Genomic DNA, 23,108 nt, shown 5'->3' with positions numbered 1-23,108 from the left:
CGGCCTCGCCTCCCCTTCGACCGAACCCCGCCGGTGTTCGTCGTCGTCGTCATCGTTCCTCCTCGCCGGCTCGTTGTCTCATTGCGCCGCCTCTGTCATCGGATTCGCAGCGGCGTGTTCCACGCCGTCCTCGTCTCCGTGCAGCTACCGCCGGCTGCCCACGTCGCCTCCTCGCCGGCCCCGGTCGTCGTCGTCCTCCCGTCGTTCCCGGTCATCGTGGTGTTCGTCCCTCTGTCAAGCCGTTCTCGTTCGTCGTCCTCGTTCCGTCAAGTGCCGCAGCCCCGTCATTGTCTTCGTCCTCGCCTCCGTGTCGCCAAGCGTTGTGCTGGCTGCGTCTCGCCTTCGTCCAAGGATCGCTGCCGAAGTCGTCCCCTCGCCTTTTGTCTCCGTCATTCCCGGCCGTCTCCGCCGCGCCCGTTCGTCGTTGTCGTTCCCTCGCCTCGTCGCGTGGTGGTAAGGATCTCTCCTTCGCTGCCCCGTCCTCGTCCTTTCGGTGTCGCCCGTGCCCGTTGTGCGGTTGTCGACCCCGGTACCCGTGTACCGGTGTCGGTAGTCGTTTGCTTATGCGTGTGGTGACCGTGTTAGTGTGCCCGCTCGGTAGCCGCGTGGTTTCCACGTGTACAGCCCACGTGGTGTCTTGTGGAGTCCATTTGTCGGCCACTCGCCTCGGTTGACACACGGGGTCTGCTTCCGTCGACCCGTCGACCGTCTCTGTGTACTCGGTCTACCGCGGTCCCTTAGGTTGACATGTGGAGTCCGCATGTCAACAGCGCAGCCTTCCTGTCTTTTCCAGGCTAGCACTTACACATGTTTTATAGTTGTAAAACCTAATTACAATAATCCGCAAATCTCCATATAACAGCATTAAACTTCGGATGACCATGTCTTGGTCATACGAGCTCCGAATCGATATGTTCAAGTCTCCTAATTTTTGTTATAACCTAAAGAACCGTGTGCTTTCTTTTTATGTATTGTTATTGCTTCTTTATAGGCTTGTAGCTTTGCTTGTGTGCTTCGCGTAGCTTCTGTCGTTCTGGAGGTTCCCGAAGCGTGGTTCGCGGTCGTCGCCGAAGGTTCGGAAGGCCGTTCTCTCTGAGCAAGGCAAGTCACATCATCCTTGAGCATATTGAATCCCAGTTTATAAAATTATTTTGATTTAAATTAATGCATTATCGCTTTATTTAAATTCCCGCGTTATCACTGTTTTATTTAGCCATGCCTATTTACCTTTGTTATGACCTTATTATTGTTGCTATTGTTATTATTACCTTGTTCACCCTAGGAAAATAAAACCCCAACTAGTGGGTACTCTATTCATGGTTCCACTAGGATGAATTTAGGTAGATGCTTCGCTGATTAATTAGGCAATATTAGGTGGTTTTATAACTTTAGACTTTGGGAATTCTCATATCACTTGGATACTATGGAATGGTTGGCTTATGTTGGAATTGGACACACACCTCCCCCTCTATTCAAAACCCCCAAAATGGTTTTAGGCTGGGCTCGAGGTGCGTGGTTGGGTTTTGTTAGTCGTACCTCGGGTACTATAAGGATTAAGCTCGGGCCTCTGTTGCAAAGCACTACCGTACATCCACATGTCTAGTGGGTAAGACTTAGTTTGTGGCTTAGTCTGGTTATAAACAAAAGTACACGGATGGAGATGGACGAAGTCGGGGGTCGATGGACATCTCGAGGACAAATGAAGGCTACACGAGCTGCGGCCCGGTAGTCGAGATGTCATGGCACAGGGCTGGTGTCCTGCTGCTAGGGGCTCAATCCTGCCTGCCTGTCCCAGAGGTTCCAGCCGTAGGTGGGGTTGGTTCGGTACTCTTGTTTATGGCTAGGATGGGTTGGGAACTATGTCACGTCTTCCGTCCGTATACCGTGGTGCTATGTGGCACGTGGTTACATGTGAGGAAGATGTGTCTTGTGGGTAAAGATGTACACCTCTGATCAGAGTATAATCTATTCGAATAGCCGCGCCCTTGGTTATGGGCAAGCCTGGCAATGTATCCAAGTTAGTGTTTTAATTTTTAAAACCTGCTTAACAACTAAAATGTGGAATGGGTGGCCTGGGTTGGCTTGGGACAAGCTGGGACCTAGGGTCGGGTTGCCACTTCGGTCTGAATCATCGTAGGCCTTGGGTTAAGGCAGGTTCGTTGTCACGTCGTGATAAATTCATCCCGAAATAAAAATCATTCTCTAAAAGGAATAATAGAATTAATTAAAATTCGAAAAGAAATTGGCAAACACTAAAATACGTGCCAGAAGAATTCGAATGTGGTCCGGAGAATTTTTGTTAAATTCTCCTTGGTCTAAAAGGAGCCCTCAAATTTTACTTGAATTTTCAGAGCACAAATAATAATTAAGAAGAAATAAACAAAGTTAAAATGATTTTATAAAAAGAAAAGCTCTAAAAAGTCCCTTTTCCCCCCTCTCCCTCTTGGGCCGCCTCGGCCCATCTCCTTCCCCCTCCCTCTCCTCTCCTCGCGGCCCATTCGGCCTCCTCCCCGCGCGCGCGCCGCTGACGGGCGGGCCCGCCCGCCTCCCTCGCTGACGGGTGGGGCCCACCCGTCATCCCCTTCCTCCCGCTGCTCCCGCCGCCTCGCCCGCGCCCTAGCGCCGCCGCCGCCGCGAATCCCGCCGCCCCCGTCCGCCCCGCGTGCAATCAATAGGGGGGAATTATTCCCCGGGATCCCCTCCCCCTTTCCCCCCATTTTTCCCTCTCTCTCTCCCTCGGATTCGTTTGGAAACTCCTCCCCTAACCTCGCCGGCGCCATTAATGGCGGCCGGGACTCCCGCGCCCGTTTCCCCCTCCTCCGGCCACCCCCTCTCACTCCCAACCCTATATAAACCCTCCTCGTGCCTCCCTCCACCGTTTCCGCCACTCACCGCCCTCACTCCCCGTCGGAATCGAGCTCGCGCCGTCGCTCTCTCTCTCCGCCGTCGCCGCCGAGCTCCGGTCCGCCGCCGTCGTCTCCCCGGACCACCTTCCCCCTCGGGGCCGCCTCCTTCGGCTTCGCCGCATCCTCGCCGACCTCGTCCACCCCTCCGTTTCGCTCGCCGACCGCCAGAGCACCGCCGACCCCGTCCACCCGAGCCGCGCCGCCGCCTTCCTCCGCTCCGGTCGCCGTTTCCGTCGTCGCCGTCGACCCGGGGTGAGCCGTGGACCGCCGCTTCGTTTCCCCCCTTCCCTCCCCTCTCTCGGCCGCCGCTCCGCCGTGCCTATGGCTTCCGCCGGCGACCATAGGGGCGCGGGCGCGCCGCCTCCCGCCGCTGCGCCGGCGTGGTCGCCTTCGGGCGCACCGAGCGGCTGCCGCGTGGGGCCCGGCTGTCAGCCGCCCGCACCCTTAGGTGCGGCTAACGCGTGGGACCCCCGGCGCCGGCCGGTGTGAGCCCGGGTGCGCCCGGTCCACCGTGGACCGTGGGGCTGCCGCGTGGGCCCCACCCCCGTGGACCCGGTCCGCGCGCCCCTCCCCTCGGCTGACGCAATAAATCCATTTTTTTTAAATTAAAATTTAAATGAAGAAATTCGCAAATATTCATTTAAAGAGCATATAAACTTCAAATGGCCATAACTTGGCCATTTGAACTCGGAATTGGACCGTTCAAGTCTCTAATTTTTCCTTAAGAAGTCAAGAACCCATTTTTGTGCTTTGTTCCTGCTTGTTATATGGAGTTTATTAGAGTAAAAGCCTTTTCTTTTCCGTTGGTCGTGTAGACGCTGCAGCTTCGGAAGATCCGCTCTTCGTGGAAGTTGAAGCCGACGTTTGGAAAAGCGAGCAAGGCAAGTCACATCATCCTTGAACATATTGAATCCCAGCTTATAAAATTATGTTGCTTTAAATTATTGCATTATCGCTTTATTTAAATTCCCGCGTTATCACTGTTTTATCTAGCCATGCCTATTTACCTTTGTTATGACCTTATTATTATTGTTATTGTTATTATTACCTTGTTCACCCTAGATTAAACAAAACCCCAACTAGTGGACACTCTACTCATGGTACCACTAGTATGACTTTAGCTAGATGCTTCGCTGGTTAATAGGACAACATTAGGTGGTTTTTATAACTTTAGAGTTTGGGATATTCATATCTCTTGGATACTATGGAATGGTTGGCTTATGGTGGAATTGGACATACCCCTCTCTTCCTCTTTCAAAGCCCCTAAAACCTGTTTTTTCGGTGGGGTTTGGGTGCATGCCAGTTGTGGGAAGTAGCACCCCGGCCACTATAAGGACTAAGCTCGGGCCTCTGTTGCAAAGCACTACCGTACTTCCACATGTCTAGTGGGTAAGGCTTAGTTTGTGGCTCAGTCTGGTTATAAACAAAAGTACACGTATGGAGATGGACGAAGTCGGGGGTCGATGGACATCTCTAGGACAAATGAAGGCTACACGAGCTGCGGCCCGGTAGTCGAGATGTCATGGCATCGGGCCGGTGTCCTGCTGCTGGGGGCTCAGTCCTGCCTACCTGTCCCGGGGGTTCCGGCCGTAGGTGGGGTTGGGTCGGTACTCTTGTTTATGGCTAGGATGGGTTGGGAACTATGTCATGTCTTCCGTCCGTATACCGTGGTGGTATGTGGCACGTGGTTACACGTGAGGAAGATGTGTCTTGTGGGTACAGATGTACACCTCTGATCAGAGTATAATCTATTCGAATAGCCGCGCCCTCGGTTATGGGCAAGCCGAGCAATGAACCCAAGTCAGTGTTTTAATTCTTAAAATTTGCTTAACAACTAAAATGTAGAATGGTTGGCCTGGGTTGGCTTGGGACGAGCTGGGACCCAGGGTCGGGTTGCCAGTTCGGTCTGAATCGTTGTAGGCCTTGGGCTAAGACAGGCTCGTGTGGGTTCACGACCTTGATTAATAATACTGTGTAGCTCTAGGATCGTCTTTATAAAATGGCTTTGGGCAACTAAGTGACTTTTAAATGCTGTTTTCTGCAAAACTTAACCCCTATATCATTACCCCTTGTACCCCCTTGCATTAATCATGCATCCGCCGGTGTGGCTTGCTGAGTACTGTGGTTGTACTCACTCTTGCTCAATCTTTTCCCCCCCTTCAGTAAGAGATGCTTTGGAGAAGAAGTCTTAGGTGGAGTCCTGGCTTATACCCCAGTTGAGCGCCTGTGAAGATGGAGCCGTAGGCCCGCTAGTCCGCTGCTGTTTATTTTTGATTTTCAGGCCTTAAGTGCCTTTGTAATAATGTAAATATTATCGATATAATAAAGATGTGCCTTTTTTATCATGTTTGTGTGGTGTACCCCGGCTTTTCCTGGGACGGGGATTAATACACTAGCGTTCGGGAAAATGCAAAATTTTCTCGGTCGCGACAAGATGGTATCAGAGCCATCTCGACTGTAGGATAAGCCAAGTGGATAAAACCTAAGGACATATTTTATAAATGAAACTATTTGCGAAAGTCCCTTTTTCCTCCTTTCCCCTGTGCTATTTGCAAAATGTTTACTCTTTCTTCCTTCTTCAAATTTCAGCTAGTACTAGATGGTTAGTTTTGCGAAGAAGAAGATGTCGTCAATTGTTCGCCGAAGGTCCGGAAGACCGTAGGGTCCGCTAGCGAAGCGAAGGAAGCAATGAAGCCAGCTGTGAAGCAGGAGTGAAGATCTTGGAGAACCAGTCGCAGAACCTAAGCCGTCCTCTAGGATAGTGTTGTTAGTCGTGTGTTTCCTTGCTTGTGTGTGTAGTGCGTGGTTTGCATCGGTGGGTTGTGATGTGACCATGCTAGGTTGTTTGCTTAATCAACCTGCAGAATAAGCAAAACAAACAACACATCAACAAAAAGAGTTAGTTCCTTTAAGGTCTTGTCCCTAGTTCTGGTCCATTCTTTCCTTGTCTGCTTCCCCTCTCAACCTCTACCTTGTGACAGATGGATAACACTGGTAACAAAGGCTATGGGAATGATGGATCCGATGACTCAAGAACCCAAGCCAATGGGAATGAGAAAAGCATCAACAAAACCTCACCAGAGCTAATCCAAATTGTGGTTAACCAAACCAACATGTTGGCAACAGCCTTTCAACTATTACAGAATTGGAACAACCCAGCAGGGGCAACCAACGTTCAAGTACCTACAGTCCAGCAACAGTGCAAGTTATCAGAATTTCTCAAAACTGAGCCTCCAACCTTTGCCATTGCCGTCGATCCTATGGAAGCCAGTGATTGGTTGCGCACAGTCGAGAAGAAGCTAGGGTTGATTCAGTGCACCGACCAGGAGCGGGTTGGCTTCGCAACACATCAGTTGGTTGGACCGGCTTCAGAGTGGTGGGATAGCTACGAAGCATCACGGCCAGAAGGACATACCATCACCTGGAACGAGTTTTCATCTGTATTCAAGAGATCACATGTTCCCGCAGGAATGATCACACTAAGAAAACGAGAGTTTCGCTACCGGAAGCAAGGAGATTTGACCGTCACAGAGTACCTGCACGAGTTCTATCGTTTGGCTCACTATGCACCAGAAGATGTGGAAACGGATGAAGACAAACAAGAGAAGTTTCTCCAAGGGTTAAAAGATGAGCTTGCAGTGCAACTACTCCTAGAGGATTATGAAGATTTTGAGAAACTTGTGGACAAAGCCATGCAACTCGAAAGTGAGCATAATCGGATGACGAACTACAAGAGAAGGATTGTCAACATCCCAGTATTTCCATGTGGTAACCAAAGACAGCGCACTGAGCCACTTCAGATCACCGGATCTTCTGTTGCGCATCAAGAGTTACTACCCCAAGAAGATGGACACAACGCAGACAACAACATTAGCAATACTAATGCTGATGATACCACCAACAACCATGGTTCTTGCCCCATTCATGACCACTTAGATCAAGCGTGCAATGTCAACAGCATTCACCAAGATATCGACGATAGTATCAATGAAGGCACCCAGAATGACAACCCTAGCAATTTTGACTCTGAGAAAGACTCCAATGGTGATAGCAAATATGGTACCACTGATGCCAATGTTAGCAAGGATTTCCAACCACCAATTCCAACTCCAAGTCAGAATGATCGTTCCCAGACGGACAACTCAGTAAAGAAGACATTGATTTGTTACAACTGCAAAGAACCAGGTCATTTCTCCAGAGATTGTCCACAGCCGAAGCGTAACCTGCGTCATCACTCCGGCCATTATGCAAGAAGAAGACAAGTCACTCGCCTTGTGGTCACTGGAGCAAACGCCATACCTGTGAGGCCTCGTGTTAATCATAACCCATAGTAGAAACAATGTACCGATGTTAAGCATCTTCCCTTTTTGTTTAAGGTAGTGCCTTGTATTCATGTAATAAGGGAGAAATATGTAATACAGACAAGTTCTATTAGGATTCTTTTGGAAGATGTGGATATGGGATTATGTGTATAATTGTTTACTGACAAAGGAGACATAGGGTCTCATTTCAGAGGAACTATATTTTAACCTTGAGTTAATAACCAACCTGATGATGGAAAAGAAAATCAAGCGATTAACCAAAGAGACATTTGTTTGAACTAAGAGTTTCAAATGTGTCTTTTTCGGGTCAAAGGCAATGACAGTCAGTATAGCTTTTGGCGAAACACTTCAAGGTTTCACTGAAAGGCAGCAGACCAAAGGACCTCATCGCCACCAGAAGTGTCTGCAACCCACATTAAAGAGTACCACCTGTTAGAGATAGGCCGAAAGATGATTGATAAAAGAGGTTGGCCAAGATGTTCTCTAGAAGGAAAGATGTAGGCCGAACGGTGATTGATAAAGGATAATCAGAAACATGCTCTGCATCACACAAGGAAGACTCCTCACAGTAATCGCCCTGCAACAGTCACCTTGTCATTGAGAGAAAAAAAAATTGTGAGTAAGCAAGATGACCTAGGTAAAAGTGTTTCTATGAAGGCAAGGAGTGAAATCTTCAACTCGGTATCAGATGCTACACGGAGTGAAAAGTGCAGGCACCGGTTACCAGGCAATGCCATGTCTTGGGAGATGATCCAATGGGAAGGAACTCATCAAGGTCGAAGGTGTAAAGGAATACGTTGAATGCTAAATAATGACAACATGAAGAGAATAGTGGGAAATAAACTGAATGTAAAGAAAGTGAATCCGAGCTGCTTGTTCGTGGGAGCTATTCCCAGTTATGAACCAAGTGATATGTTCGAAGATAGTCTACAGAGGTCAGACAACGAAGCTTCAGATTTGGCAGGATAACGATCAAACAATAAGAAGTCCAGCAGTAAAGCCATTTGGGAAGACGTCAAAGCATGTCAAGTGGGAGAAGTTGGTTCGGTTGAGAAACATAATTCAAAGGCAAAGTTATCGACCCTTGCATCGAATAGCAGAAGTAGCTAGCACCCGGAGAGCAGGAAAGTTAATATGAGGCAGTTGGTGGCAAGTTAGAAGTAAATGACAAGTATGGTATTCTCATGATGACAAGCATGGTATCCTAGTAATGACAAGCTGATATCGACGCATAACGTGAAGTGGGTAACCTGTATGAGGTTGACGCCAAAGATATGAATTATGAGAAGTTCTGGAAATGGAAGCATCATTAAACTACCGCAACCTAGTCTGAGTCAGCTAAAAGGTGCACCCTGGTTCAAGTCAGGTGAAAAGAAGATTCCATCTGCAAGAGGAGATCAAGCCAAGCAGTTCAGAGTGGGGAAGTTTTGCTGGGCAAGCCCGTTCAAGAAGATGCAACGGAAGAAGTCAGACAAGAAGAGAAGACCACCCAACCTATCTTCTTGCTAGCCTCCTCGAATCTCGGGGACGAGATTCCTGTAAGGGGGGTGGATTTGTCACGTCCTGATAAATTCATCCCGAAATAAAAATCATTATCTAAAAGGAATAATAGAATTAATTAAAATTCGAAAAGAAATTGGCAAACACTAAAATACGTGCCAGAAGAATTCGAATGTGGTCCGGAGAATTTTTGTTAAATTCTCCTTGGTCTAAAAGGAGCCCTCAAATTTTACTTAAATTTTCAGAGCACAAATAATAATTAAGAGGAAATAAACAAAGTTAAAATGGTTTTATAAAAAGAAAAGCTCTAAAAAGTCCCTTTTCCCCCCTCTCCCTCTTGGGCCGCCTCGGCCCATCTCCTTCCCCCTCCCTCTCCTCTCCCCGCGGCCCATTCGGCCTCCTCCCCGCGCGCGCACCGCTGACGGGCCCGCCCGCCCGCCTCCCTCGCTGATGGGTGGGGCCCACCCGTCATCCCCTTCCTTCCGCCGCTCCCGCCGCCTCGCCCGCGCCCTAGCGCCGCCGCCGCCGCGAATCCCGCCGCCCCCGTCCGCCCCGCGTGCAATCAATAGGGGGGAATTATTCCCCGGGATCCCCTCCCCCTTTCCCCCCATTTTTCCCTCTCTCTCTCCCTCGGATTCGTTTGGAAACTCCTCCCCTAACCTTGCCGGCGCCATTAATGGCGGCCGGGACTCCCGCGCCCGTTTTCCCCTCCTCCGGCCACCCCCTCTCACTCCCAACCCTATATAAACCCTCCCCGTGCCTCCCTCCACCGTTTCCGCCACTCGCCGCCCTCACTCCCCATCGGAATCGAGCTCGCGCCGTCGCTCTCTCTCTCCGCCGTCGCCGCCGAGCTCCGGTCCGCCGCCGTCGTCGCCCCGGACCACCTTCCCCCTCGGCGCCGCCTCCTTCGGCTTCGCCGCATCCTCGCCGACCTCGTCCACCCCTCTATTTCGCTCGCCGACCGCCGGAGCACCGCCGACCCCGTCCACCCGAGCCGCGCCGCCGCCTTCCTCCGCTCCGGTCGCCGTTTCCGTCGTCGCCGTCGACCCGGGGTGAGCCGTGGACCGCCGCTTCGTTTCCCCCCTTCCCTCCCCTCTCTCGGCCGCCGCTCCGCCGTGCCTATGGCCGCCGCCGGCGACCATAGGGGCGCGGGCGCGCCGCCTCCCGCCGCTGCGCCGGCGTGGTCGCCTTCGGGCGCACCGAGCGGCTGCCGCGTGGGGCCCGGCTGTCAGCCGCCCGCGCCTTTAGGTGCGGCTGACGCGTGGGACCCCCGGCGCCGGCCGGTGTGAGCCCGGGTGCGCCCGGTCCACCGTGGACCGTGGGGCTGCCGCGTGGGCCCCACCCCCGTGGACCCGGTCCACGCGCCCCTCCCCTCGGCTGACGCAATAAATCCATTTTTTTTAAATTAAAATTTAAATGAAGAAATTCGCAAATATTCATTTAAAGAGCATATAAACTTCAAATGGCCATAACTTGGCCATTTGAACTCGGAATTGGACCGTTCAAGTCTCTAATTTTTCCTTAAGAAGTCAAGAACCCATTTTTGTGCTTTGTTCCTGCTTGTTATATGGAGTTTATTAGAGTAAAAGCCTTTTCTTTTCCGTTGGTCGTGTAGACGCTGCAGCTTCGGAAGATCCGCTCTTCGTGGAAGTTGAAGCCGACGTTTGGAAAAGCGAGCAAGGCAAGTCACATCATCCTTGAACATATTGAATCCCAGCTTATAAAATTATGTTGCTTTAAATTATTGCATTATCGCTTTATTTAAATTCCCGCGTTATCACTGTTTTATCTAGCCATGCCTATTTACCTTTGTTATGACCTTATTATTATTGTTATTGTTATTATTACCTTGTTCACCCTAGATTAAACAAAACCCCAACTAGTGGACACTCTACTCATGGTACCACTAGTATGACTTTAGGTAGATGCTTCGCTGGTTAATAGGACAACATTAGGTGGTTTTTATAACTTTAGACTTTGGGAATATTCATATCTCTTGGATACTATGGAATGGTTGGCTTATGGTGGAATTGGACATACCCCTCTCTTCCTCTTTCAAAGCCCCTAAAACCTGTTTTTTCGGTGGGGTTTGGGTGCATGCCAGTTGTGGGAAGTAGCACCCCGGCCACTATAAGGACTAAGCTCGGGCCTCTGTTGCAAAGCACTACCGTACTTCCACATGTCTAGTGGGTAAGGCTTAGTTTGTGGCTCAGTCTGGTTATAAACAAAAGCACACGGATGGAGATGGACGAAGTCGGGGGTCGATGGACATCTCTAGGACAAATGAAGGCTACACGAGCTGCGGCCCGGTAGTCGAGATGTCATGGCACAGGGTTGGTGTCCTGCTGCTGGTGGCTCAGTCCTGCCTACCTGTCCCGGGGGTGCCGGCCGTAGGTGGGGTTGGGTCGGTACTCTTGTTTATGGCTAGGATGGGTTGGGAACTATGTCACGTCTTCCGTCCGTATACCGTGGTGGTATGTGGCACGTGGTTACACGTGAGGAAGATGTGTCTTGTGGGTAAAGATGTACACCTCTGATCAGAGTATAATCTATTCGAATAGCCGCGCCCTCGGTTATGGGCAAGCCGAGCAATGTACCCAAGTTAGTGTTTTAATTCTTAAAATTTGCTTAACAACTAAATTGTAGAATGGTTGGCCTGGGTTGGCTTGGGACGAGCTGGGACCCAGGGTCGGGTTGCCAGTTCGGTCTGAATCATCGTAGGCCTTGGGCTAAGGCAGGCTCGTGTGGGTTCACGACCTTGATTAATAATACTGTGTAGCTCTAGGATCATCTTTATAAAATGGCTTTGGGCAACTAAGTGACTTTTAAATGCTGTTTTCTGCAAAACTTAACCCCTATATCATTACCCCTTGTACCCCCTTGCATTAATCATGCATCCGCCGGTGTGGCTTGCTGAGTACTGTGGTTGTACTCACTCTTGCTCAATCTTTTCCCCCCCTTCAGTAAGAGAAGCTTTGGAGAAGAAGTCTTAGGTGGAGTCCTGGCTTATACCCCAGTTGAGCGCCTGTGAAGATGGAGCCGTAGGCCCGCTAGTCCGCTGCTGTTTATTTTTGATTGTCAGGCCTTAAGTGCCTTTGTAATAATGTAAATATTATCGATATAATAAAGATGTGCCTTTTGTATCATGTTTGTGTGGTGTACCCCGGCTTTTCCTGGGACGGGGATTAATACACTAGCGTTCGGGAAAATGCAAAATTTTCTCGGTCGCGACATTCGTGTGGGTCCATGGCCTTGATTAATAATACTGTGTAACTCTAGTATCGTCTTTATAAAATGGCTTTGGGCAACTAAGTGACTTTTAAATGCTGTTTTCTACCAAACTTAACCCCTATATTATTACCCCTTGTACCCCCTTGCATTAATCATGCATCTGCCGGTGTGGCTTGCTGAGTACTGTGGTTGTACTCATTCTTGCTCAATCTTTCCCCCCTTCAGTAAGAGAAGCTTTGGAGAAGAAGTCTTAGGTGGAGTCCTGGCTTATACCCCAGTTGAGCGCCTGTGAAGATGGAGCCATAGGCCCGCTAGTCCGCTGCTGTTTATTTTTGATTGTCAGGCCTTAAATGCCTTTGTAATAATGTAAATATTATCGATATAATAAAGATGTGTCTTTTGTATCATGTTTGTGTGGTGTACCCCGGCTTTTCCTGGGACGGGGATTAATACACTAGCGTTCGGGAAAATGTATTTTTCTCGGTCGCGACAGATCGTGCTCGGTTTTCTTGGCAAGCTCTTTTGCCTCGTGTAGCTGATCTCTGACAGCTTCAAGGGTTCCAAGATGAGGGACTAATTTTTCTAGGGTCGCGGTTTTCGCTTCATTCCTAAGATGAATCCTCTACAAAACAGTTTTATTAGCGTTTGAGCTAGATAGCGAACAAGATGGTTGAGGTCAGGCGTCAAGGAACTTACGTTTACAATGCGAGTCGCCTGGCCGAGTGCCTTTTTCAGTAGGCACACCTCTTCGTCCTCTTTTTGCCAGTTTATCACAATTCCTTGAGGTTGCAAATCGTCATCCCACCACTTGACCAGAATGGGAGGGCGCGAATCTTCAGCCACCCGTATCCGGAGAATTTCCTCTTCATCACCAATCATTGGTCCTAATGCATCCATGGAAAAAGGTCGAACAATCACATAGAGTCAGTTAGATCAAAGTGATTTCAGACAAAGTGTTTACCTGTGATGATTTCTGGACGAGGACGAGTGGACTCGGATGCCTTTGAAGGAGATCCAGATCTCCGGTCATTGCTGGCGTCTTGACCACGAGGGTTGTCTGCTTGGGCTTCGACTTCTGGAATCTCTTGGCTTGGCCCTGTGTCCGACTGGTTTCTAGTCAGGGGCTCCTGATTAACTCCGGCTTCAGCTTCGACCGACTGGTTTCCAGTCAGGGGTTGATCACCGGATCCTACATTATCGGTTGCCGGCTGATTGTCACTCGGATGATCCTCAGCAGTCGGCCCGGTTTCTTTGGAAGAACTCGTGTCCAAGTTAGTCGGATCAGAGTCTTTCCCAGAAGGGTCTATGTCAGATGGTTTTCTACAAGTTTGAGTTGTACTGTCAGCGTTGTTTCCATGATAAGTGAGCATCGAAACAAGGAAGATCGTTATATGATTTGTACCTGGAAGACTTCCTGATCTTCGGCATAGGACGACTGGATGTTTTCTTCTTTGGAATAGCTTGCTTCGGCAGTTTTCTGGTTGTTTCTCTATCTCCAGGCTTTTTAGCGTCATCGCCTTCGTCGTCACTCAGCACTAACTTCCTCTTGCGGGAATCCGACTGGCCGACTGGATTAGAGGTATTCGACTGGGCTTCAGACCGGATCTTTGGTTCCCCGCTCCCCTGACCAATTTGACGGCGGGGTGATCGGCGCTGAGCGATTGGGGGATCCGACTTCATCAAAGCAAATTCCTAGACATAATATCTTCCACTGTCAACTGATTCAACAAGAAGACAAGATCATATTTTGAGGAAGGTTGAAGTGTTTGAATCCATACCGGTGGAGGAGGGTTGAATGCATTGTATGGCACAACTGGCAGCAGATGTGAATAGCTGACGACGATAGCATTTGAGAAGATCTTGTACATTCTTTCCTTCATGACCTTAAAGTCAAGAGAGTCTAGATCTTCACGATTTGGATCATGTTTGCCGTCAAACTCAAAAGCCGTGCGGGATCTCTCTTTGATTGGAGCTAACCGACTTTTGATGAAGTGCCGAGTGATCTGTTCTCCTTGCAAACCTTGTTCCTTCAGCTTTATCATGCGCTCCATCAATTCCACTGCCTGAGCAGCTTCATCTCCCATAGGCAATGAATTCCATGTGTCCTAATAGACCGGAGGGAGACAGGAGTACTCGGGGAGTGCGGGTTCAAGATTTTGAACGTAAAACTAGTTTGCGTGCTAGCCTTTGTTTGACGTCTTGAAGGGCATGGAGAAATACTTTTGGCTTAGTGTTCCTCTGAGTTGGAAACCAGCGCCCCCAACAACGCATGGTTTGCTCTTGTTCGGCTGGGGCTTGAGGAAGTAAATGCGGCGGAACAAAGCAAAATGAGGCCTAATGCCCAGAAAAGCTTCGCAGGCATGAATAAAATTGGCGATATGCACTATGGAGTTTGGATTCAAATGATGCAGGCTAATTCCATAGAAGTTCAGAATTCCTCGGAAGAATCTTGAAGTTGGAAGAGAAAATCCGCCATAAAAGAAGTGAGAAAATACCACGACCTCGTGTGTATCCGGGGTCGGGAACACTTCGCCGAACGCTGGTCGCCACCCGATGATCTCCTTCGCTGGAAGAACGTTGTGCGCCACCATTTCTTTCAGATTCTCCTCCGCCACATCGGAGGGCGCCCACTGACTCTCGAAACTTTCTCTCTCTTCCGCCATGAATGCGAGCTGAATGGTCTGATTTGGTCCGAGATATAGCTGGAGGGGGATGGGGAATCGGTGCGGTGGACGCTCGGAGAAGTTTCATGGGATTTTTGAGAATGGATTGGGGCGGATTGATGAACCCTAGCTTCGTCGGCGCAGTTTTGTACTGTAGCGAGGAATGGGGAAATGGCGAGAGTCTCGGCGGGGAAGACGAAGCGTCGCTTGGACTTCGGTGTTTTGTTAGGGTATCGGGAGTGCTAATGGGCCTGGGCCTGTACAATACTTCAGCCCAATATTATTACCAGCGTGGCCCGTTGTGATCCCTAGGGACTTAGGCGCTTTTTGCTTTGGCAATTTGTGCTCACAATGATGTGACCCGATGCTGCTAAAATCCTTTTTAACGCGGTTAGATAATTCTTTGGAATTATTATGATGCAAATAAAAAGGTGCCCGACAAAAAGGTGTTATACTATTTTTGTAAGCTTTATTAGGCTGCAAAAGCTGTTTGGGTTGATTTGAGATGACTAGTTTATTAGGAGTCATTCTCTTGGCATGTTATATGCTTATTTTGATTGTGGTAAGAGTCATAGCCTAGGCTATTAGATTCTTTAATTACCATGGTTTTTATCATATTTGGCGGATCATTTTAAGAGTTTCTTACTCGGATTCTTGTAAAATATGTCTATTTGTGGATCTTTTGAGTGTTTGTCACTCGGGCCTTTTCATATTTCTATTCTCGATATATTAAAGCTAAGAAGCAGTCGGCTGGGTGTTTTATTGAATACCACGCATGCTTTGCTATATGATGTTTGGTTGTAAAACCACTCGGTTCTTGACTACATGTTTAGTTTTTTAACTAACCACATACTCGGGGGCTACACCTAATTAGGTGCATCTACTCGATGCACCATGTTTTATTTCGCCCTTCACAGTCTTTGATTTTAGTACTCGGCAGACCAGAGCAGGAGGAATTGAAGCACTCGGATTATTGCTTTTTGTTCGGAGAAGGCTATTTCATCGACTGCAAAGGTCTCGGGGGCTACTGTGGAGATTATGGATACCCCATATCTACACGGCAGTTATAGTCTAGTTGGGTACAGGGTACCGAATATAGATAGAATATCTTTATGAGGACTCGGGTTAGTTTCTAAACTTGTATGTCAAGGAAATACCCGGGATCCTAGTCGGTTACGATTGTATTTTATCTGTAATCACATATTCCGTTAGGGATATGGACTGTATTTTGTAATACGGACCCCTTCCCCTATATAAGGAGGGGTCCGGGTCCCTCTCGGGACACGATTTTCTCCCAGATCATACGATCAATAATACACTCGGCGGAATCATCCCCGGACAGGAGTAGGGTATTACTTCTTGAATAAGGAAGCCTGAACCTGTATAAAATTCCTTGTCTTCAAACCCATCCACTTTTCTAGCTTGATAGCCACCCCTTTTAGTATTGCTGAAATCTTGTTTCGACAGCTTCCAACTCCTTTTCATCTATTAGTTTCTTTTTATGAATCCAATTAACCCATCTCCTGCAAGCAAATTGAAAGCATAAGCAAAAGAGTAGAAGATGCAATCTGAATATATTGCGAATATAAGATGAATCTCACAAGTTGGGTTCCACAAATCGAACTAGCGTCGAAACTACAATTGGCAGAATAATATAAACAAACCCGGTTCTTAATTAAACGATAACGACTATCGAATACTCCCTCTGTCCCATAATATAAAGGCTTTTGGTTGGATATGACATATTCTAGTACTAGGAATCAGGACAGGGTAGATTCGTAGTACTATAATATGTTCCATCCAACCAAAATCACTTATATTATAGGACGCAGGGAGTATATATGAGTGGATGTCCTACGAACAGCCCCAAGGCACATTTCCCCTGGGTTTAGCTCATGACATAATTACACAAGACCCAAAACTGAGACTCGTAGTGGATGAGGTAACTGACTCGTTTTGATAATTCTAAACAGCTTAGGAAGAATTTCGACATGAGACCAAATCCATCGAAAAGTAATGGCATGTTTAGTTCGCAAAAAGAAAATTTTTGGGTGTCACATCGGATGTCGAAAGGGGTTTTCGGATACGAATGAAAAAACTAATTTCATAACTCGCCTGGAAATCGCGAGACGGATCTTTTGAGCCTAATTATTCCATCATTAGCATATGCGGGTTACTGTAGTACTTATGGCTAATCATGGACTAATTAGGGTCAAAAAAAAATTCGTCTCGCGATTTCCCCCCTAACTGTGCAATTAGTTTTTTTTTAATTTATATTTAATGCTCCATGCATGTCTCTAAAGATTCAATGTGATGTTTTTGGGAAAAAATTTTAGGAACTAAACTAGGTCTAAGCTTCATAAACATTTCAACAAGTACTCATCAATGGTCCCAAAATGTATTCTGAATTGATCAGCGTCCAGATCTATTTGAATTCCGTGTTGTCAGGTGGTGGTAGTACTATAGACTAGGGGAAGTCTATTACTATGGGTTTGTCTGTAATTAACATGGTTAATCATTCCTGCATTAATTAGGTGGACGTCCTGGAGGAAAGTAGAAAAAAAAAGTAAGTGAGCACAGTTATTAATGCAGGTTAAAGAAAACGCAGCAAACAACGGTGCGAGAGAGATGCGATATGCGGTAACCACTGAAAGTTCGGTACTGTTTATTATGTGAGCCTTCTAATGCTACAAAACTGAGAAATCCTGAACTGAATCAGTACAGATTAGAGAACAGGGCAAATCAACAATGTATGCAGTAAAGACAGCAGAATTTGATGCTATTTAAGTGAATACTTGTACCCTCCTCTGCCTCCTTTGCCCCGTCGTCATCACGACCGGCCTCTGCTTCCTCGGTGCGGAGCTTCTTGGCGGCTGCTCTCCTTTTCTTGTCGGCGGCTTTCTTGGCGCGGCGCCTCTCTTCGGCTTCCTTGCTGCGACCTCGCCGGTCGCCGTTCTTCTTCTTGGCCCGGAGTACCTCCTCCGGCACTGACACCGCCTCCATCGCCTTGGAGGTGACCACCTGATCCTCGTCACCGCCGCAGCCGCCGTCGGCGTCCTCCGCTTTCTCGGTGCGGCGGCGCTTATTATTCTTGGCGGCGCGGCGTCTCTCTCCGGCTTCCTTGCTGCAGCCGCCGACCCCCGCCGCCGGTTTGCCCGCCGACGCCATCTGGGCACCGGTCGTCTTGGGGCGTGATCGTGATCGCTTCTTCCTTCTTCCCGTGGAGAACCTTGGCGCAGCCGTCCTCAATCTCCATGTGCGCCCAACGAGAGCTTCGTCGCCGTCCCCTCGCGCGCCCGGGCCCGGCCGTCTCCGTCTAGGTCAGGTCACGGTGGCACGCAGCCCTAGCTAGCCAGCTAGGGGCAGGTTGGAAGGCCGTGGTTGGGCCAGATGGGCTTACGTGAGGAGCCAGGGAGAGTCCGTACGTAGCGCAAGCGGACAGGAGACTCCAACAAATTAAACGTGGGTGACCCTAGTTCTGCCGTCGCAATTGGTCGTGTGAAGCCGTACGTACGTCTCCCCGTCCCTGGTGGTAAAGCTTCTTGGTAAGGTGTAGTGCTCGATCTGTTTTACTTGTTTTTTTTCTCGTTTGCCGATGTTTTCGTTACCTTTTAACTGTACCATTACATGTTCTGTTTGTTAGATTTACTTTTTTTGGCTTACTTCACTTTTTTGGTTAATCCCCAAAAGGGATCGAGGGAGATTTGGAGATGATTTATTTATTACATAACTATTGAGGTGTGAAATTAATCCCTCAATTTTCTCCAATCCCTCCTCATGAGGATTAATTGAACACGCTTTTAATGGGACCTCTGGTTTGTACATTCGTGTGTGGAAAATGAAAGATCCATTTGGGGGGGCAGAGAGTACCGCAGATTACATAAAAAATTATCAATGAAAAATCTTAGGCAACAGTCTATATTATCATGTAAAGTTCCTCTTGCAAGTGACATGAACTAAATTAAAACTGGATTATGTAATTATCTGTTAGAGATATGGTTAATTTCTTCAATAATGATAGTCGGCTGGTATGCAAATGTGCAATGAAGTTTGGCTGAAACTTGGATTAAGAATTTGGACCCAGCTTTGAAGATCGTATAGTGAAGTACTTACAAGATACCACAATCAGCATTCTTTTTTATGGAGAATTTAGATTATATACCATCCAATTCGCGTGCCTCAACTTTTTTACCACCCAATCCACATGCCATCTATAATATGTCATTAGGATTGCTAATTAGTCTATTTGGTACCACTTTCTCAGTTTTTATGTATTTCTCATTTCTTAACTCAATTTGTATTTCTTTTCAGGCATTGTGGACTGTTTTGCCCCTGGGCCCACTGTCAGATCAAAGGAAGATGTTTCCTCCTCTCTCAATCGATTGATCCCTCCAGTCTCCAGGCGTCGCTCAGCACGGCCGTGAGCGCCACCACCCCCGCCGCTGTTCGCCGCCACCACCCCCGCCGCCGTGCGCCGCCACCACTCCGCCGCCGGGCGCCGCCAACCCCGCCGCTGGGCGCCGTCGGCACTCGACGCCCCACTGCCGCCACCAAGCTGTAGTTTGTTCTTTTTCAGTGTTTCAGTTGGAAAAACACATATTTGCTTATACTATGTGTAAATACACTCTAATATAGAGGACAGAGAATTGGGGCACTACTCATTGATTGTTCATATTTTGATGTACTAGTTCATGTATTGTGTATACTATATACATAGACATATTTGATTGTTTATGGGAGTGTACATATCTGAAATTGGTAGCAATTTTCCATGCGATGTTGTTCAGAATGGCAGCTGGAAGAACGGGAATCTGCATGGAAATTGGTTTAGTTTCAGGCTTTCAGCGGCACAATACAGACATCTTCAAACAATTCAGACCCATCTGTGTCCTCAATGACTGTTTTAAGTTTCTGAGTAAAGTGGTCACGCTCAGACTCACAGAGGTGGCTAATGACATGATTTCTATCACCCAGACAGCTTTTATCCTAGGTAGATTCATCCTAGAGGGTTGTGTTATCCTTCATGAGATCTTGCATGAGTTGAAATCCAAAAAACAGAGATGTATTATTTGGAAGATTGACTTTGAAAAGCATATGACAAAGTGAGCTGGTCCTTTGTTTTTGAAATCTTGAAACTTAAGGGTTTTCCTTCTAAGTGGATTGAGTGGATTAAAGCTTGTGTTGGGGGGGGGGGGGGGAGGGTCTGTGTTAACATCAATGGTGAGAGAAGCAATTTCTTTAGCACTTATAGAGGGCTTAGACAGGGTGACCCCCTCTCCCCTCTTCTCTTTAATCTGGTTAGTGATGCCCTAGCAGCCTCTTTTGATAGAGCCAAACAATCAGGGATCCTCTCAGGTTTAGTTCCCCATCTTTGTCCAGGAGGTCTGACTCATTTGCAGTATGCAGATGATACTGTGATTTTTATACCCTTTGATAATTCCCAGATCACCATTACAAAATTTATCATGTACTGTTTTGAGGAGATGGCCGGCATGAAGATTAATTACCACAAGAGTGAGGTTTTTACTGTGGGGCTTGAGGAGAATGAAACCATCAGAGTTGCAAAGATGCTTAATTGTCCCATTGGGAAGTTTCCTATGAAGTACCTGGGATTACCAATTAGCCCTGATAAGATTCTTAAACAAGACCTGATGTTCTTACCCCACAAAATGGAAAAGAGGTTGGGAAATTGGGCAGGCCCTTTATCTTATGCTGGAAGAGTTGTTCACATTAACTCTTGCCTATCCTCTATTCCTTCATATGCCATGGGCTTTTACCAACTCCCCGAGGGTGTTCACTAGAATTTTGACTCTTTGAAAGGTAGATATTATTGGGCTGGCAATAAACAGGGGAGGAAATATCATATGGTGAAGTGGGCTGACTTAGCACTCCCCAAAGATTTTGGAGGTTTAGGCTTCACTGAAACAAGACTGTTTAACACTGCCCTCCTTGCCAAATGGTTAACAAAAATTGAATCTGAAGACAAGAGCCTTTGTGTTGAGCTTTTAAGGAAGAAATACCTTCTACAAGGAGGAGTTTTTCAATGCTCTACTGAAGGGGTCTCTCAATTCTGGACAGGTGTTCTTAACACTAGAAAGTGGATGAAGTTTGGTTCTGTGTGGCAACTGGGAAATGGGACTCATTTTTACTTTTGGCTGGACCTTTGGGTTGGTTCCTACCCTTTAAATATTGCTTTCTTTGAGATTTTCAAAATCTGTAATCAGCAAAAGGTTACAATTGCAGAGGTGAATACAAAGGGCTTGGGGATATTTACTTTTAGAAGATCTTTTGGTCCTCAGGAGGTTGATCAATGGAGGCAGTTATGTGATTTATTTGATAACTTGGAGCTTTCTAACTCCCCAGATATTATGAGATGGGCGTTGACACCTAACAAACAGTACACTACACAATCTCTCTATAGGGCTCTATCGTTCAGAGGAATTAGAGATGAGAAAATGCATGCCATCTGGAGATGCCCTGCCCCTATGAAGATAAAACATTTTCTCTGGCTAGCACTTAGAGATAGAATCCAGTCGTGTGAACAATTGAAAACAAAAGGTTGGGAAGGTTCTGAACTTTGTGTGCTATGTAACTCACTAGAAACCACAAGACATATTCTCTTTAGCTGCCCCATGGCCACCTTCATTTGGTGTGTCTGTAGAGATGCTTTTGGGTGGCACTCTGTGCCTAACAGCTTTGAGGAGTTCTTTTCTCTGATTAAACACACTTCTCTGAAGAGTTTTAGTACTTATCTGGCCTTACTCGCTGCTATTTCCTGGGTCCTCTGGACTACCAGAAATGATATGATTTTTAGATCGCGGACTGTTTACTCACCACTAATGCTCCCCTTTCGAATTGTTTCTTACATGTTACAGTGGAGGGGTTTAAGTCACGCGAATGAAGCTGCCCTGATGGAGGCCCTGACCGAGAAACTGAAATCTGCTGTTACAAATGTTGGCGCGACCAGAGCAGGAATTGGCTAGTCTGTTTCAGTCCTTGATGTAGTTCTTCAGAGGCTGCGAGCTTTTGTTCTTTTTCTTTAACCTGTCGTTGGTTTAAGATGTTCTAGAGTTCTGGTTCTTTTGTTTCGAGGCGTTGCCCTCCTGCGCTATAAAACGCTGGCTGGTTTCCCCAGCATACCTTCTGGCTTTCAATATAAGCCGGGCTCTTGAGCCTTTTCTCTAAAAAAATACAGACATCTTCAGTTTGCACTTGTTCCTGTTTGGGTTATGTAATCTGAAGAAAGGAAGATGGATAGTTGATCATATGTTCAGTTCTTGGTGATATAAATTGCCTGTCAGTTAACTACATCAGTAACTTTGGCTATCAATTCTAGCTAGAATGACATCAGCTGCATGCTGATCGGGATGGAGCACAACGACAATGCTGGTCAGAGACTGAGAGTAACGAAGCAACTATGTGTCTCAATGCTATGCAAGAAACATAGTAACTGCAGTCTCCTGCAGAAAAAGTAAAACATGAGCTTGGTGCCAGCGGGAGCTGGGCCGGCGGCAAACTGTGGCGGTGGGGGCGCTCGGCGGCGGCGGAGTGATGTGCGGGGCGTCGAGGGCAGGCGGCGGCGCTTGGTGGCGGTGGGGCATCGACTGGGCCGGCGGGGTGGTGGCCCTCATGCTCGCGGCGCCGGAGTGGATGTCGATGGCGCTCAGATCGATCGATCCAGACTCCAAAGGATATCTCACCCTTTGATCTGACAAGTGGGCCTAGGGGCAAAACAGTCCAAAATGCCTGGAAAGAAATACAAATTGATTTAAGAAATGAGAAATACATCAAAAACTGAGAAAGTGGTACCAAATAGACTAATTAGTAGTCCTAATGATATATTATAGAGGGCATACGGATTGGGTTGTAAAAGAGTTGAGGCACGCGAATTGGATGGTAAATACTCTAAATTATCTTTTTTATGAGGTCAGGATGCCTAACTTATACCTTTTTTTTAATGAGAATAGCTAGAGCACGAGATAACTTTTAATGAATCTAACAAATTAAATACCCCTAAGCTCTTTTTAACCATACCCTCGAGCATATGCGGGATTCCTCTCATTAAACCACCCGATACTTTATATGATGACACCATGCTGACATCAACACGAAATCTAGATATCACATCAGGTACGAGGTATCAAGTCCGATACCTACTGATACCAAAGTACCAAGTCTGATACCAGGTCTGATAACGATACCCGACCTAGTACCTGTTGAAGTTATAAGAACATAATGATTTAATTTATTTCATAAATAAATCATAACATTGCAGATGTAAACTAGCATGAACGCATCATTAGATCTACACATGTAAACTAGACAGTAAAGCATAAATAAATCGAATATGCGCAACATGCTGAACACGTAACAAGGGTACCGGAAGACCGGTTACTTAGCAAGAATTACTCCCAGGTGCGGGTGTTGACGACGGTGCGCAGCACACGAGCGAAGAGGAAGACAAGCCGTTGTGGTCGAACAGGGAG

At 47.5% G+C, this 23,108-nt stretch overlaps 2 long non-coding RNA genes across 2 annotated transcripts; both read left to right on the top strand.

Moving 5' to 3' along the window:
• The first annotated feature begins 943 nt into the window (after positions 1-943).
• On the top strand, positions 944-11,874 carry LOC136355026 (uncharacterized). Its single transcript, XR_010739035.1, has 2 exons — positions 944-1,101; positions 11,693-11,874. It is a non-coding gene; the product is annotated as an uncharacterized lncRNA (long non-coding RNA).
• Positions 11,875-17,447: 5,573 nt separating this feature from the next.
• LOC107280075 (uncharacterized) lies at positions 17,448-19,411 on the top strand. Its single transcript, XR_001543128.3, has 2 exons — positions 17,448-18,167; positions 18,934-19,411. It is a non-coding gene; the product is annotated as an uncharacterized lncRNA (long non-coding RNA).
• Positions 19,412-23,108: the final 3,697 nt, after the last annotated feature.

This window comes from Oryza sativa, chromosome 2 (assembly GCF_034140825.1).
Source record: "Oryza sativa Japonica Group chromosome 2, ASM3414082v1".
Lineage (NCBI taxonomy): Eukaryota > Viridiplantae > Streptophyta > Magnoliopsida > Poales > Poaceae > Oryza > Oryza sativa.
This window is presented reverse-complemented; position numbering and strand designations above follow the sequence as displayed.